Source organism: Chinchilla lanigera, unplaced genomic scaffold (assembly GCF_000276665.1).
Source record: "Chinchilla lanigera isolate Chin_1 unplaced genomic scaffold, ChiLan1.0 scaffold00136, whole genome shotgun sequence".
NCBI lineage: Eukaryota > Metazoa > Chordata > Mammalia > Rodentia > Chinchillidae > Chinchilla > Chinchilla lanigera.
The window spans coordinates 542,653-553,298 of NW_004955537.1; the positions used below are offsets into that span (position 1 = coordinate 542,653).

At 41.3% G+C, this 10,646-nt stretch overlaps 1 protein-coding gene across 2 annotated transcripts in view; it reads left to right on the forward strand.

The window, feature by feature from the left end:
- Positions 1-1,881: 1,881 nt before the first annotated feature.
- Positions 1,882-10,646, forward strand: part of Nfyc (nuclear transcription factor Y, gamma) — a 66,926-nt gene continuing 58,161 nt past the window's right edge. The window contains exon 1 of one of the 2 annotated variants that reach the window (XM_013507805.1): positions 1,882-2,110. The gene's annotated coding sequence lies outside the window, so the exon portion shown is untranslated. The remainder of the gene's footprint in view (positions 2,111-10,646) is intronic. The other variant, XM_013507808.1, reaches the window with a different exon arrangement.

A 10,646-nucleotide genomic window follows, 5' to 3' on the forward strand; every position in this document is an offset into this window, starting at 1 on the left:
TATAGCAGGGTTTTTTTTTGGAGCTGTGTGCTGTGGATTGAACTCAGGGGTGCTCTACTGAGCCATGTTTCCAGTCTTTTCTATTTTTTGAATCAGGGTCTGTACAGGTTGCCCCAGCTGGTCTTAAACTTGTGATCTTTGTGCCTCAGCCTTCCAAGTCACCGGGCTTATAGATGACTCATCACCATGGCCTGCAAGACAGCTGTTTTTCCCTCTATTAATTTTATTTCTCTATAATCTTAACATATTATTTATTTTGGGTCTCCATTTTGTTCATGTCATTTCTCATGTCTGAGAATGTCATGATTATCATTAATCTCTTTATAACACTTCTGCAATTTATACAACACTGTCATATTTCAGTCTCCCCAAAATTTCCAGACGGGATGAGAACATTTTACAGATAAAGAAATTAAAGTGTTTTATAGCTTGTTAGATTGTTTATTCACTTGTCAAACATTTATTAAATGCCTAAAGTAAAATTTACTGAAGCTGGAAATGAGAACAATTTTTCTGAATTCAAGTCAAGGGACAAGGTCCATTCAACTATTCTCAGTTACTTTACGACGAGTAAAAAACCCAAAGGAAGAAAGTACTACTATTCCGTTGACTTTATTGTCATTAGCCTAAAATTCCTGGGGTCATCCTCCAGCCTCAGCCTCCCCAAGTAGCTACTGTGTTGATTTAATTGCTGAGAATCCATGCAACAGCAGTTTCAAAAAAAAGTTCCAAGGTCATTTGTTAAATTCAAGGTTACTATTAGCAGAGGAAGTCCTATTCCTCTCTGTGCTTGCTACCTAGCAGTAAATGTCTCACTCTAGGTAATTGTTCAATACATATTTGATAAATATACATCAGCAGGCTTTAAAGTTACCATATTCCGTTTGACTCTTACTAGTTTAGGGCCTCTTAGATCAAGTTACTTAACACTTCTCAACTTCAGGTTTTCTTAGCTATAAAATGGAAATCATGGGCCAGGCGTGGTGGCACACGCCTGTAACCCCAGCTTTCTGGAGGCTGAGGCAGGAGGATCGTTGCGAGTTCGAGGCCAACCTGGGCTACAAACTGAGTTGAAGTCCAGCCTGAACTGCATTGTGAGACCTTGTCTCAAAAAAACAAAAAAAAAAAAAAAAAAAAAAAAAAGGAAATCATACTAATGCCTTTGGATAAAGTGGTTTGGACATAAAAGAAACGGGAAAAAGATGCTCCTTGCAGCTGTGGTTTCCAATCATCTTCGATGAAGTTTTTACGCTCCATTCAGATGACAAAAACAATGTCTGTGTCGATAAGATTACAAAAGCTAACCGTTCTTTCAAAGTATTGTTCTCTATTCTAGAGCTTATCGTTTTAGTTTAGTTTAGTTTTTTTTTTTTTTGTACCGAGAATCGAACTCACGACCTCGCACTTGCCAGGCAGGTGCTGTGCCCCTGGGCTATATCCCCGGCCCTAGTTTTGGGGTTAAATGCCTTCTAAAATAAATTCATAAGAACTTACAGTGCCTACAGCTATTTACTTTTTGTTTTTTAAGAGTAGGAACATTTACTGGGGAAAAGTAATGGAGAATAGGAATAGTTCCTGAAAGACAGGAGGGGCTCCGAATGGGTTGCCTACCTAACTTTAATAGCTTAATCTTTCATCCCAAATCTTTTGCTATCCCCTAACTCTCTTCAAATTAAATCAAAACAATCCCCTACAAAATTCATTTCCTAAAATTCAAAATCCCCACACCACACCAGAGACTTGGAGATCACCGGGCAACGCCTCGGATGCCCAGGAAAGGGCGGGGTCAGAAAACGCTCAGCTCTCCTTTCACCTCACCCTGTCCACACCCCTTCCCAATTCTCGCGAGACTTCAAGCTCAAGTGACTCGGCTTCTGCGCACTACAGGACATTGGGAGTCAAGGCGCCAAGGGAGGGGGAGGGTAAAAGGGGAGACGGTGCAAACGGTGTGGCCGCCATCTTGTTTGTGGCCCCGCTCCGCGCGCGCGCTCCGTTCTCCGTGACGCACGCTTCCCCCTCCCCTCCACTGTGCCCGGGCCTCTGTATTGCCGGACGCCGCAGGAGTGCGGGGGCGGCTCCTGGTCTTTCGTGGACTCCGTTCTAGAGGCATGTGAGTGTGTGGGAGCGTCGGAGGGAGGAGGGTGAGGGGGCGGCGGCGGGGGGAGGGGCAGCGCTTCCCGCCTTCCGTGGAGACTTCACTTCCCTCTTGCGGCGGCAGCTGCAGCTCGATCCGGCCTGCCGCCGCCATGTTGTGCCCTCGTCGGACCCGCAGCTGCTGCTGCTGCCGCCGCGCTCGCGGGGTCGGTGCGCCTTGGCCGGGCCCGCGGGCTTTCTCCCATTGGCGGAAGGCGACGGCGGGGGGGCTCGCTCTTGATTGGTCGTTGGCGGGGAGGCTGCGGACGTGGCACCTTATTGGTCGCGCTGGCCTCGGGGTGATGAAGGAATCTGAGGCTGCGGGGATGTGCGAGTCCTGGGCTCCGGCGGCGGAGAGGGTGACTTTTTGGCCCTGGTGTGGGGAGGAATCTAGGGGGTGAGCCCCCTAGAGGCCTTAAGGTGCAAGAGAGGGTGAGGGCTTCGCAGGCACTTGGGAGTACGTAGTCTAGGGGTATGGTTCAGAATAGGGGACCCTCCAGATTCCTTCCAGAACCTCTCTCCCTCCTCTGTGTGGGTCCAGGATGGGGGCGTGTAAGCCCCTGGAGTCCCAGGCGTGGAAACATCGAAAGCCAAGTTGTCGCCCGAGAGGGTCTTCAAAATTTGTTATTAGACAGGAAATGTGACCCCGAAGCCCGTGGTTTTGAGTGCATGGTAAGGAGGTAGGAGTATCAGGGCCCAAGCAATAGATCAAGGATTTAGAAACGCTGAGGTTTTACTGGAACCCTGGGAGTCCTGTTACCTGACTGAGATGTGATGTGAGGAGCAGTGAACAGAGCGAACCGTTCGGATAGATGGGCCAGATCTTAGTAATGGAATGCCAAGCCCTAAGAGGCACAGCATTAAGCACTGTCAGATCTGTAAGTGAAAAAGCTCGATATTGAAAGCATTTCGGGCAACATTTTCAGACTTGGGAAGTATGAAAAGTTACAGATTATTAGGTCTTAAGACTGTGCTGCTAGTTTCAAGATGCCCTAAGAAGGATACAGGTTGGGGCTGGGATTCCAGTTATATTTCAGCAAATGTTAGATACTTGGCAGTGATTCGTTGAAGGGCTACTGCTAGGTTTCCCTGTAAGAGGAAGAGAGCTAAATAAAGTTTCTTAATCTTGGTTCACTTATTTTCTTTTCTGTATGCCTAAAAAAAACCACCGGTCCCCATATGCACTTTTAATTCTTTAAAAATGAACAGCTCCAAATGAAAATAAACCAGCGCATACCTTTTTGCATCTTAAGTAACTACTTTTCACCACTTTCTGGTTCCTGTTTCAAAAATGTATTTTCGTAATGTGAAATTGTTAGAGTCAGCTTATCAGGGGTAATTTCTTTCCTCCAAATTGTAGTAACTTGGATCACTTTACATTTGCTTTTCCCAAACTGTGGTGGCCGTGGAAATATTTGTTAAACTTCCTTGTTTTCCTAATTTGTCTGTGTGTTCCTAATTTGTTCTTTAAATGGCCCCCAACTTTTTAGCGTTAGGTAGATATTACACTTATGTTTCAAATTTGGTCAGTTTTTGAAGAGAAAAGGGAAAAGTAAAAGAGAATAGGAAATTGATATTTTGGAGACATTTAATACCACACTCCTAATTAGATTGGCATTGTCATCCCCATGTTGTTGAGATCAGGGAGATTAAGTAGTCATTCAGTAAGGATTTAAGCGAGAATTCAAACCCACCTCACCTAGTGCTAAACAAAACCTGTTTATCCGCTGCATCATTCTGTCAACGTAAACTTGATTAGTCAAATTCCCAGGTAGTTGTATTTCCAAGTGGACCATCTTACTTTTGAGTGTTGAGTGTATAAATGGGAGAATATGTAAGAATTTGTTGTACTCTTTCAAAGATTCAGGGCACAGAATTGCAGCCGTATGGATTATGGATTCTTCAACTAGATTTTCAAATCCTGTTGGCTTGGTTTCAGTTGTGAAAGGGATGATTTACAAAATAAACTACTGGGTAGCCAGGTGTGGTGGCACGCTTCTCTAATCACAACAGCACTGGGCAGCTGAAGAGGCGAATCACTCTGAGTGCAGGGCCAGGCTGGGCCATATAGTGAGTTCAAGGTCAGCCTGAACTACATGGCAAGACCCTGTTTCAAGAAAACAAAACTTAAGTTCCTGGATTTTTCCTAAATCCAGATAGATTATGGGGAAGAATATGCAGAAACTTGAAGAATCTACATTCTTTCAAACCAGGCTTTAGAATATTGCTGACATAGTCTATATGTATATGGAAGTAATTTATTCCAAGTAGTAAAGAACTACACCTGCATAGTGTAAATAGCTTGCTATTGAGATTTTTCAATATCATTCATTCCTTAGAATGTCTCCAAACATCCAGACCTATTTAGAGGGATACCAGGTTCTACAATATGTGTATTCTAAACAGTGTGTGAAACAGTATGACAGGATATTTTTGATTCCAGTTTTTTGGTTTTTTTGTGGGGGGAGGTCTTTGCCTTTTTGAGACAGGGTTTCACTGTGCAGTTGAGGCTGGCCTTCAACTCACTTTGTAGCCCAGGTTGGCCTCGAACTCCCAGCCATCCTCCTGCCTCAGCCTCTTAAGTGCTGAGATTACAGCATGCACTATTACGCCCGGCTGTGTTTCTTTTTTACTAAGTCTAGACAAGCTCCCAAAACAAGCATCACATATATCTTTTATTCAGCATCATTTCCTGGGTAGCCTGCTCCTTAACACCAGTGACCACTTGTAGCCCGAATTAGGCCCTTATGCTCATGGAAACTTTCTGGACATTTGACTTTTTAAAAAAAAAATTTTTTTTTATTTTAAAGAGAATTGAAAAAAAAGAACAGTAGCAAAATTTCAACAACATAGACAAAAACAAAACAGCAAAAACAATAAGAATGATACAGGGTTTCAGAACAAAATGGTAAGGATTAACAGTGATTGTTATATTACATATTTTTATCTTCATCGAAGTTGGTCAGATTACCAGATGTAAGAATGCAAGATTAATCAAACCATTAAAGAGAAAAAAAATAAAAACAAAAAAATTATAAACGATGCAGTTTCACCAAAGAAGATGATAAGAATTCAACAATGGTGGTTATGTTAAACATTTGACATTTTTCATCCTATAAATCTTGAACTCGCAGGATGTCTGAGTTACAAATTTGTGAACCTCAGCTTTGTTGTCTTAGCAAAAGTCATACATTGCTGTATGTTGCTGTTTTTTTTTTTTTGGTCTTTTTGAGACAGGTTCTCACTGTGCTGTTCAGGCTGGCCTTGAGCTCACTTTGTAGCCCAGGCTGGTCTCGAACTCGCGGTGATCCTCCTACCTCAGCCTTCCGAGTGCTGGGATTACAGGCGTGTGCCACCACACCCAGCTTTGCTTTATGTTTTAGATTGTGTATGCCATTTTGTTTCTTATATCAGATAATTCTGTCTCATTGATACATAATTTTCATTTGATCAAAACTGATTATATCAGAAATGATACAAGATATTTTCACTGCTTCCCCCCATTGTTTTTCAACATAGGGTCATGCTATGTAGTCCAGGTAGCCTTAAACTTGATATGTAGCCTAAGCTGGCCTCGAACTCCTTGGTTTCTCCTGCCTCAGCCTCCCAAGTGCTTGGATTACAGGTATCTGCCGCTGTGCCCAATTATATTCTTGTTTTATTTGCAGATAAATGTTGAAGGAGGGACTGTGCTACATTTTTTTTTTTGAGGTAATTTTGAAATAGACATCTCTTTTAGTTCAAATGTACTGAGCCATTAGGAATCTGTAAATCAAACTTAGAAATTTCACAATTACTGCCTTTTATTGAGTGCTTACACTCAGTATTTGAGTGTACCATTTGAGTGTACTCAAAATGTACCAGCTGGGATGTAAATGTATTATATATATTATTCCACATGGTATGCAGTAGACACTATTACTTCAGTCATTTTGTGTGTGAGGAAACAGGAATTAAGTAATTTGCTTGCCTGTAGTTACAGCTACTCAGAAGGCTGAGGTGGGAGGATCTTTGAGCCCAGGAGTTTGAGACTAGCTGGGCAATGTAGTGAGGCCCCATTTCTTTCCAAAGGGGAAAAGAAATAATTTAAAGTCTCAGCCAATATAGTCCAGATTCAGACACAGATCTATAACTCTCTCTCTCTCTCTCTCTCTCTCTCTCTCTCTCTCTCTCTGTGTGTGTGTGTGTGTGTGTGTGTGTGTGTGTGTGTGATACTAAGAATTGAACCCAGGACCTTCATACTGAGCTATACTCCCAGTCCCCTGCCTGCCTTTTTGAGACAGGGTTTTGCCATGCAGCTGAATTGCCCAGGTTGGGCATAAACTTGGGCTGGGATGACAGGCATTGGAGCCCTTATTCTAAAATACTGCATTATCTAGATAACATAGAATATGAGAAAAGAAAAATCACATTTTAGGTCAGGAAGTGATCTTTGATTCTTTTAGGCATGTCTTTTGTATTGAGGCTTGAAAGAGTAAGATGACCTTGGCAGGGTCACTTGGCTCTGAAGGACAGAGCTGAGTCTAGCCAAGATCACTGGATTCCGAGACTGGAACTCACTCCAGTGGACGGCACTTCCTCTTCTGTGGAAGCACTGACTTGATGGCTGAGATGACTTTTTTTTTTTTTTTTTTTGAGACAGGGTCTCACTGTGTAGTTCAAGCTGGCCTTGAGTTCACTATGTAGCCCAGGCTGGCCTTGAACTCACGGTGATCCTCCTGCTTCAGCCTCCAAGTGCAGGGATTACAGGTGTACAGGGATTACCACACCTGGCTGAGATGACTGTAAGTGGCAAGTTTACACTGTACTTTTTGCTGTGGAGGAAGAGTGACAGAGGATATTATTAGGGTCACAGATGACCTTGAGGTTTATTCTAGCCTCAGGCATACAACCTAGGAAGAACATTCCTTAGGCAGCAAGTTGTTCTTTTCCATTCTATTTCTTATTCTCAGAGGAAACTAATTGTGAGTTGTGTCTTACAGTCTATTTGTTTTGTTTGTTCGCTTTTTCGTGCATTCACTGTGAGGAGTTAGGAAGATTACAGGTCATTTTATTACTTTCTTGCAGAGAACGAAAGCACCTAACAAATCAGTAGATTAATTGCAGGAGAAAATAGATTGCAAAAACTTTGACCACAAAGTGCTTTTTGGGAGATGCAGTGTAGGTAAGTTTAGATCAGACCTAGGGAAGAATTTTGTCTGGAGTATGTTTGCCTTCTGTGTGTGCTGGGGAAGGTTATTAACCTGTCTGACCTTATTTTCTTCCACTGTAATGGTAATAATACTTATCTTATAGGGTAATTATGAGAAAGGAATATAACAACATGTGATAGTTGCCTGTTACTGAATGTACATCAGTAAATAAGTGAGAGTATGCATCATTTCCTTTTTGGATCAGTATAAAACCTGCTCTGACAGCCGGTTAGAGCTTCCTTGATGAGGAGGCCTTTTGTAATTGTCTGCTGCTATGTACTGTGAAGTGAGCAACCACTTAGTGGCACACGCTTGTAATCTGAGTACTTGGGAGCCTGAGGCAGGAGGATAGGGAGTTTGAGGACAGCTTGGGCTACATAGTAAGTTCAAGGCCAGCCTGGGCTATATAGCAAGACCTATCTGAAAAGAAAGAAAAAGAAGAACCTCATTTATTTGTACTGTTGTGGTTTAGGAGCTGGTTTTCAGTGGGCCAGTCTGAGGTACATCTTAAACTTTCGAGTGCACAAGTTGTAGGACCATTTATTTCAGTGAAAAATTGTCTCCTAATTGCCCCTTATAATCCTCAAGTGCTAAGTGGTAGTGATTCTGATACAATGAAAACTTCATATTTTTTAAAAGCAGTGATTCTTAAAATCAAGTGTGGGGGCTGTTTTTTCCATTTTGGTGTTTCCCAGTCTGTAGATAGATTACTTCTAAATTCATTGCATCTCTGTATAGTGAGAACTTTCTAGTGGATACTCTTCAAATCCATTTTAGAGAAATGAACTAATGTCTAACCTTTGCATTTGAATGTTTCTAAAATAAGTTTAAATTACAGGTTCATATTTTCATGTCTAAGTTATAGAAAGTGTCCCATTTAAATGAGCTCTCCATTTAAAGCTGACAGTATGTTCTTATAAATAGGACTCAAGGATTGCTCTGTTCTTAAATACGTTCGTGGGTTTGAACCATAAATAGTGATCTTGAGCAGTGCCTCAGTAAGAGGAGGAATGGGAAGACTCATAGGAAATCATTTTGTATCATGTCATTGGTTTAAATCTATGTGTTACTGAAGGTTTTACCATATCTGGTTACCATTATCCTTATTCTCAGAAGCTGCAAGTTTTCTGGTGATCTGTGTGAAGTGAGATTATTTGCCCAGTGTCAAGAAAACATATCCTCTTTGCTGGTATGCTCTATTTTGAAGGAGAAAAGAAAAATGGATACTAAAGTATATACCATATAAAGTTTAAGTCTTTGTCATTTTTAACTGTCTTAAAATATATTTATAACATAGAATTTACTCATCATCAAATGATAAAGTTTAGGAAGCAGAACATGCATGGTTGACAATAATTTGGGAGTTAGAGGATTACTATGGATGGGTATTTAATGTCATTTTCACAGGGTTAAAAAGGAAAACTCCATAATGTGTATAAAACTAGTCATTTTGGAAAGTTTTCAGAATAAAGTTGCCTATGATCTGTTTTTCATTCCCCTAAAATTTGTAATAGAACAATGGTCAAAGTGAAATGCATTTCTTTATTGCAGAATTATTCAGAGCATTTGTGCTTGTGTGCCTTAAAGACTCTTCAAAAAGGAGGATACGTTCTGCAGTTTTACTCAGACTTACTTGACCGCGGAACCCTGTTTGTGAGAAGATCTGATAACATTTCATGTTTTAACTAGTCTGTTGTGGAGCCCGTTTTGTATAGATAGCTTGCCCAGTAGTGGGAAAGGACTCTCCTGGCAAGATATGTCTCAAAAGAGATGTAGATTCTTGGGGATTAATGTGACTTCAGAGGTCATATAATCCAGTTTCCAATCATCATTAGCAACCTCACAGTGTTGTTGTTTCTACATGTGTTATGCACTGGGTCTTTTGTTTTTGTTTTTGTTTTTGTTTTTTGAGTTTCACTTGATATTCCAGGCTGGCCTTGAACTTGCATCAAGCTTCCTGAGTGCTGGGATTACAGGGGTGCATCACCACGCTGGCTTGATTTTTTTTTTTTTTTTTTTTAAATCTCAAATTTAAACCATTCATCTGCTTTTCAGTATCTCCTTTCAGTATCCCTTACCCTATTTTCTAGTAACTGGGTTACTCCAGTATCCTGTTTTCCACTTCCCCTCCTTCCCCCTTTCCTTTTCTTTCCTTCTTTCCTTCTTTCTTTCTTTCCTTCCTTCCTTCCTCCCTTCCTTCTTTCCTTCCTTCCTTTGTTCCTTCCTTCCTTCTTTTGTACTGGGGAGTAAACCCAGGGCTTTGGCACTGAATGCATCCCAGCCCTTTAATTTTTTCTATTTTTTATTTTTTTAATTTTGAGACAGGATCTAGCTAAGTTGTGTAGGCTGGGCTGAATTTGAGATTTTCATGCCTCAGCCTTCCAAAGTACTGGAATTTCAGGCCTGTGCCACCGTGCCTGGTTAGCCCTACTAGTTTTCTAACTTTGCTTCTGGCCTTTTGGCTGCTCCCATACCCAAACTACATCTCTTCCAGGAATTTAATGCTTGGCACAGGTAGCTTGCTTTGTCTTAGGCTCCTTAGGATTTTAAATCTCCCCAAGAAGCCCCCTCTGACCAACTTTAAATTTATATAAGCCTTGAGTCCTTCTGTATCACACATCTCCCCATGTCATGACTCTTAACACACAACACTGATTGTTTTTCTTACACGCCTTCATCTCCTTGAGGGGGTCAGACGTGTCTTATTTAGGATCCTGAGTGTAGTACAATGCCTGTGCCTATCAGTACTTATTGAACAATGAAATTATTCTAGCTAATCCTTATAGCTTTGTGAGATATTTCCCAGTATAGGAGTCTGGCCGCAGCAGGAAGTTACTCAGCTAAACAGTGATGAGGAAGGATTAGAACTAAATCTGTCAAGCTACAGAGACTAGGTGTTTTTCCTGCTACTCCACAAGGCTGCTCTTTCTCTTCCTGCCTCTATAGATCACCTGTGCCTAGCAACCCCATACATAGTGTTTGAGTCTGCTGTTGCCACTTTGGACAGCTCTGAGAGCTGAAGTAGGTCCCTCTAGAGTAATTTTCTGTCCATTGGTCTTAATTTGTGTTTGGATAATATAATTTTTGTTTTCTGTTGTTGTTGTTGTTGAAATAAGGTCTTGCTGTGTAACCTAAGCTAGCCTGGAACTTGCTGTGTAGCCCAGTCTCACCTTGAACTCCAAAAGCTGGAATTACAGGCATACACCACCACACCTCGGTCTACATTGCTTTATTCTAATGATGTTCATTGTTCAGTGTGTTTCTGGTTTTTCTTTCTCTACGTTTTTGTCTTTTTTTTTTTTTTTTTTTTTTTTTTTTTTT